Genomic DNA, 7500 nt, shown 5'->3' on the forward strand with positions numbered 1-7500 from the left:
TAATTAAATGGAACGTGCATTAGTATAATTATAAGGGATGACGAGGGGCATGAGCTAGTTAGGGGGACGTAGATCGGAGAGTGTCATTGTTGGTGTGAATTAAAAAGAAAAATGTACAATGAGTGAATGTGGGTCAGCGGGTCAGAGTGTGAGTGGAGTGAATGTGGAATGCATGGTGCGAACGAATGATTGGGGGGAGGAGTGAATCCCACCCAAGGGAACCCCGGGTTAGTGAATGTATGTTAGTGGGTTAGTTAAATTAACCAATCGGATGTCGTTTTGTTGTTGGTGTTGAATGAAGGCACGAAACCTTTTTGTAGGGTGCAGGAGTCCATTGACCGGCTGGGAGCGTGGCTGTTGAAATGTGCGCACTGACTAGAGGGCCCCCTGGGCACCGAAGCCGTCGGCCACAGTAGGCCATGGGTCCAAGGGACCGAGTTAGTGTAATGGGCACGGGCAGCCCACGGAAACAGGACCCGGAGCACCAAAATGCCACGTGGGCATCAAAGGGGACACAGCCAGGAAGGGCATTCTCCACATTCACAAGGAGTAGGAAGGCTCGGAGACAGCCTCAGTGAACCGGGGGTGCCGTAGTTCAAGTTCGGCAGATGGGTATCCCTGCCAATGGAGCCACGCTGCCCCGCCACGAAATTGTGCAAGAACACGAGAGAAAATTTGCGGGCCAGGCCCAAATTAATAACGAACTCCAACACAGGCGACGGGAATCATGGTTTCTAGAACCGATAGTTTAAAGAGGCAGGTGTGTTGAAAAGCTCCGGGGATAGATTAACGTTAATAAATGCTAGGAAAGATAGAAAACGTGTACCCCTTCACACCATCCATCCCTTCACTGTTCGTAGGCCGCTGGACTCATCTTGGGAAATTGCTGAAATCTGAGGAAGTTATTCTGAGGCTGCATTGGACCTCGAGACAGATTCACTAGTCTCTTCCTCAATCCCCTCAAAAAGGGATCTTAGGGATTGGGGATAGACAGTTGGGACAGGTTTGCCGAACAAAGACGATAAAGGGGCGAGGGACACACATAATTATAAAAATAAAATAAAAATAGTCTAAATTTTGTTTTTTTTTTGTTATTGCAAGCTAATGGGGGTGGGTATGGACAAGGACAGGCACAGGCGATAGGTTGGGGGGAGACCGTAGGGTAGGTCCGAGCCCGTTTTCAGACCGGCCGGCGCCATCACACTCCCTCCACAATCTCACGAGACCAGACTGAGACTGGCCAGCTTCGTGTGCCGACCTCCTCTTGTACTGCATCTTGCCTGGTCTGCGTTTGGGTCATTTGCTTCTGTGTTGTGAAAAACAACATCCATGCAGCCTCTTTTTAAGAGATATTCGTTCGTATGCCTTTTTAATGCAACCAGCAATCTCATCCCAGATCATCGGAAGCTTGAGCCGATCATCATCGAGCTCAAGCCGAGCCAAGCTCCCAAGCATACTCGATGACTTGCAGCAAAAGTTGGGTTGAGGGATCGTTTGAGGACGGCAGCTCTGTTCTGTGCCGCACTATGCCGATCGGGTGTCCGAGCGCATTGCCTGCTGGCCCACGCGAGAACACAAATTCGGATTTATCTTATGAATAAGCAGAAAAGAAGAGTGGAAATTAAGTTAGTGATGTAAGCAAACCTAGCGATGAGATCCCCGCAAAGCACGTCCCGTTGTCCCGCAAGACAAAAGGGAAGGGACTACTGAAACTTATATTAATGGAATAACGGTCTTGGGACCACTATATGTTGGATGCCATTGCCTTGGAGGCATGCGGTTCCTAGAACTGCAACAAAATATATATATATATATATATATATATATATATATATATATATATGTATATATATATATATATATATATATATACATACATACACACATACACACACACACACACACACACACACACACACACACACACACACACACACACACACACACACACACACACACACACATATATACACACCGGTCTGTACGCAGAATGCAAAGTTAAAACACTTTGTGCGACGTCAGCCTTGTGTGTTTAATGAAGCTCGCGTTTGGAGCCCCCCCCCCCCCTGAAAGAGAAGCTGCCAGTTTGTGTTATAGGAGCGATCGTCGAGACTTCACATAATGTGTTTAATTGCGCCGTATCTTGATTAAAGGCAAAGCTTTCACGGAACCAGGTAATGCCTTCATTTATTAAGCGCTACCCTTTCTCCACCGGACACTGACAAATATTTTTGGTGCCGTGATTAAAAGCACGCGAGCCGCTAAATGTTAACCTCTTCATCAAACGTCGCCTTGAAACACTCGCCCACGGCTCCCTGGCTCTTCCTTATATAACCATGGCTTCCTCATACACTCTTCACAGTACTCCCTGAAGTTCCTCCTTAAATACCACTGCACTTTTTGGGAGGAAGACCTGCGCACTCTTCAAAAATTGCATGGCCGAGGATTTTCGAGGGGAAACCACTTAATCCAGCTCGTTACTGTTTGCTTTGTCGATAGGAAAGCTCGTTTTGTTATTAATAGTTCTTCCCCATCTGCTTACAAACTTCTGTCATTATCTCAACTACTGTACGGTGCAAGTCTAATTCTTTTCTGTGCGGGTTCAGGTCATGAAATCATGAAACTGCTTACTTGTATACAAATGGCAAAAACTCTCTCCACATTGAGCAATTTCTGCCAGATCATGGAGCTCATGGACAAAAGGATGTTGTTCCCACATCATGAGCCACCAGCTGCCAGGAGGGCCTTCATGTACAATCTTGAGGATCTCTGCAGAGTCGCGGAATGGCGACCTCTTGAATGAATGAATGAATAAATAAATAAATATCACCTTTTTGAAACGTCGTCACGTTGCTCTCATTTTACCATCACACGCAACATTTCGTTATGGCTTATTGTCATGTACTCCAGCAGACAGAGCAAAACGAGCCAAGCAGTCACGGCTCCACAATCACCGACATCTCGACACCTCGTGAGTCCTCTTGACCCTAATGATGTGGGAACAACACCCTCTTGTCTTCAACTCAACTTTTTGGCTCCGTGACCACGTCTCTGACTCCACACTGAAAGCACGACAAAAAAAGGTCTTCATGATCAAACTCGCCACAATCCTTTTGTCGGATTAACCGAGTCGCAATATTCCCCAGCCTTGGTGACATCATGAGTTTGGGAGGTCGGTGGTTTGAACCTGACCATAGACGAGTCATACCGAACAGACTAGATGTTCCGAACGGCCTCTTGTGCTGAATACTTGTTGAGGAAGTCATCATTATTTATATTTATTAATTACAATTATTACGTGGAATGTAGCTGGGCTGGCAGGATGGCCGAGAGGTATGCACGCTTGCCTCCAAGCTGTCCAACCTGGGTTTGAATCCTGACCCAGCTATAAACTGTCATTCTAGTGTTTCACAGGCAAGGCGATTCATCCATGTGTGTGCCATCCCTCAGATGGACCTTAACAATCCCATGGTGTCCCTTGTGAAGTTGGCAAGCTATCTCTGGAACCATGGCTAAATTACAAATTCCTGTCATAACTACTATCCTGCCATACTTGACCAGCCGGGTCATGAAAGACTTCTGCCAAAAACTTCCCCTATCAAATGGGAATAATTGTGCCCTAATAATTTAATAACGAAGAAGAAGAAGAAGAAGAAGTGCAAGATGTATTCAACTGTTGACTAATTCTGCAAGGGAGATGAACGACTCAACAAACATTGACATGCTTGATTCATTTTTACTCAAACAGTGGAGGTTTTATTCAGCAAGGACAGGACAACCTGGAACAAGACATAAGGAAGAGCGAGAACAAAGAACGGATCAGGATGCAACATAACAAAAGGAACAACAGAAGGAGAAATACCATTGGCAGGGCCAAGGGAGAAGGTAAACGGAGATGAACAAGTAAGGGATGTGGGTAACGATGACGGGTAGTGGAGAACACAAGGAGTAGACAAGATGGATAAAGAAGCAAAATTTTGGGAGGGGATGGTTTAACAGGTGTAGAAGAGTTTGTGGTTTTGGATGGGGGATGATTTGAGATGGTGGTGTACAGCTGTTTTGAAGACCTGGAGTGAAGAATGAGATTGAAGAGAATGTGGAAGTTGGTTCCATAGGTGGGGAAAAAGAGGAATAAATGAGTGGAGGTGAGTGAGCAGTGATCCTGGATTTTGGCACTTTCACTTGGAGGGGGTTGCTGATGGACAGTATGCATCCTGCAGATACATAAAGTGAGGGGGTGGGGTGGGACAACACAAATGAGAGGCAGAGAGTGCAAGATCAGAAAGGAGGAAGAAGGAGACAGAGAGATTGCCGACCCGTCGGCGATGTCAAAGTGATAAGCCCATAGACTCAGCTTCATCGCGAGAGATTCCAATGATCTTAAAGGCCTTGCTTTCCATGGCGTCAAGCTGAGCAAGATGTGAGGCAGGGGAGCCAGTCCAGAGGGGAGAGCAGTACTCCATCAAGCTGCGGATGAAAGCATTGTCAGTGGATAGGATCTCCGGTGTACCAAGGAAGGACTTTTGCACGACGAAGAATGCTCAGTCAGCAACTGGCTTTGAAGGCCAACTTTGAAATGTCGTTTGCCCAAGAGAGATCATGGCTGAGAATTTGAGCCAAGAGTTTGAGTGACTGAACTTCTTTGAGATGGTTGTTGAGAAAGTAGATGTGAGTGTTTGCAGTACGGTCCTTTCGGAGAGAGTGAGTGAGTGTGAGGGATTTTTCAGGGTTAAAAAACTTATTCCAAGACACAAGTGTTTGACCATTTTGTGACGTCAAGGTCTGAAGAGATGGAAGAGGCTCCTGCCTTTCTGCCAATATTATGTTACAGCTATAATTTGGAATGTTACACGAGAAGAAAGAATAATTAGTTGTTCTAGCATCGTTGATTCTGCAATGATCAAGTCACACAAGACCGTACCCATCCATTTTGAATATTACAGTGAACTACGGGCAATGGAAGCATCTTGGGCTTAAAGTACAGAGGACCTGGAATGACAACCTATGACAAGGTTTTTTTCGTGGAGGGATAAATTATAAATCCAAAGAGGTAGTGTTAACACTATTTGTTAGGACTTTTGTATGCCTAGGCTACAGCGTAGAGAAACTAGATTTGACCCCAAGCCGAGCTCGAGTAAGCAACGAGGAGCGGATGAAAGATATATTTTACATTAGAAGGTAGTTGTTGGCAACGAGATCTGACGGAGATCTACAAGATAATGAAGGGGTTCAACAGTATAAGTACAGAAGATATTTTCAGCAGAATGGACACTGGCAGGACAAGGGGCACAGTTTCAAAGTAAAGAAGAGGAGAGCTCGGATGGGAGTAAGGCAGGAGTCTTTCACTTAGAGAGTAGCAAATACACGGAATGGTCTCCCTGCCAAGGTATTGACGGCACAAAGAGAAGATAGTTTTAAAATTGAGTTAAATAGGTATTGAGAAGTAGTGATGATAGGGGCATACTTAGATGCTGGCCTGATTGTGCAGGCTTGATAAGATTTAATGGCTTCCTCCTGCCTTTGAAGTTCCTTGTAATAAAAAAGATGATCTTGAAAATGATTACACAATGAACGGGGATAATTATTCAGGAAATAAAGTCATGATATACAAATAATTCAAATGCAACAAATCAGATTGATTCGACACAATAGTTAGGCTATAAACGATTAATATGGAGAAGGATTTTCAACAGAGCATTACATTTTAAAATTGAAACACAACACAAACGCATCGAGAATGTGAAAAGACATTTAAAAGGAGAGTGATTTTAGTCCTCCGCTCTTCAGTTCGAGTTTAAAGCTTCAGAGTCTGTCCTGGCTGGCCATCAGGTTTCTACACAGGAAGGGAAGATGATGGCAGAATTCCAAAAAGGCTCAATCTCATAGTTCCAAAGTGCTGAGCACGAGCAATGTTTCAGGGTCCAGCCTGAACTTGCTCACAGCTGCAGGGCTATTCATACAGGCTGAACAAACAGGTCGCGGAGTCACAGCTCCATGACCATCAGCTCATAAATCCCCGGGACCCCAAAGAGGTGAGAATAACAACCTCTGGCCTTCAACTCAACCTTGTATCGACTAGACCACATTCCGCACTCAGCACTGGGCTTCAAGACAGTTTCCCTTCAAAGCTTCAACATGACTGTTCAGCACCACCTCAGGTCATCCCCCATCCATACTCATGATCTCTTATTCCCAAAATTACCCCATTCCCAAGCACTCCTTTTTTTCAGGTTATTGTGATTTCCCCCTCTCTCCCTCACATATTTTTGTTTGTTAGTTGTCGGTTGGTTTGTTCCTTTTCTCTTTCACCCCCGCCTTCCCCTTTCTCTTCTTGCTGTGTTTCATTCAGCTTGTGTGCAGCTTGTTCACCCTATTTTCCTCCCCCTCCCATTGATCTCTCTCACTCTCACTTATCCTCTGCTGTTCATGTTTCCCCCTTTCCATTTTGTTCTCTTCCATTCTGCTCTAGCTCTTTCACAAACCTTGGTCATGTATACCCCCAAAAAATTGAGAGTTCATTGAAATTGTTGTGTGTCTCCTGCCACCTGCAACACCATTCCAATCGCCGTGTGACTGTTTTACCGTGATGCGTGGTTTTACTCTTTTACTCACCAATCATTGCTTTTCTTTCTGGGAGCTTTTTGCACTCTTTGGCCTGGTTTTGAAAGGAGAAAAGGTGATTTCTTTTATTTCTCGCCGATCTTCAGCAAGAGAGAATGATGTCACATGGAACAAAAAGTATGGTGCGAAGGGGACAAGTACTCATGGCCTTGCGGTGAGCTCAATTCTAGTTCCTGCCAAATTGGAGTTCTACCCAGTGAAGGAATGTCTCTTATGTGAACTTGTTGTGGATTCAACTTTATCAGTTGAATTTTTCACCACACCTGTGCCAGCCAGAATTGTTTTTCTTTTTCTCACCGACATTCCACGTCTTCCCTGACGAGTTTCTCTCTTAGCCCTCGTATTTTTTTCAGGACTTTTTGCGAGTTATTTCGAGTTTTTGCGAATTATGGTTGCCATTTGTTTCATCTCATGATTCCCGAGTGGAGAGAGTTTTATTGTGAACTTGAAGCCAAATTTTCATGAGTGAACTTTTCTTCCATCTGTTCTTCGATCCACTTAATAAATGGTAGGTAGGAATTGTGTTGATCACATTTGCAATTTATACAAACACCTTTATCCAACACTGTCTTGAAAAAAAGGACATGGGAAGGGTCTTTTTAGCTCTTGCTTTGTGTTTCCGAACACAAAATATATTTCCTACGAGCCACCACTTTGTCGAAATCTCAACATTCCCCAACGCTGAGAGCACGAGGGGCAAATATGAGTGGTCGAGGTGTCATAAATTGGCGTAATATTTTGTCCAAGTACTGTACTGATAAATTAGATTTTTGGAAGCACTAACAAGGTGAGTTGTGTTCTTCTGTGTTCAAGTATGTAATGCAATTGAAATAAAATAAAAGTTTTTGAGGTTGTAAAAATAAAACTTTTTCAGAAGCC

The 7500-nt window shown here is 44.4% G+C and overlaps 1 long non-coding RNA gene across 1 annotated transcript in view; it reads left to right on the forward strand.

Annotated features, from left to right (window-relative positions):
• Window positions 1-6971, forward strand: part of LOC147022092 (uncharacterized) — a 30766-nt gene extending 23795 nt beyond the window's left edge. Inside the window, exon 3 of the long non-coding RNA XR_015060632.1 lies at window positions 6708-6971. This is a non-coding gene — a long non-coding RNA (uncharacterized LOC147022092). The remainder of the gene's footprint in view (window positions 1-6707) is intronic.
• The last annotated feature ends 529 nt before the right edge of the window (window positions 6972-7500 follow it).

Source organism: Eptatretus burgeri, chromosome 8, assembly GCF_056783735.1.
Source record: "Eptatretus burgeri isolate ZD-2024b chromosome 8, Ebu_testis_v1, whole genome shotgun sequence".
Classification (NCBI taxonomy): Eukaryota; Metazoa; Chordata; class Myxini; order Myxiniformes; family Myxinidae; genus Eptatretus; species Eptatretus burgeri.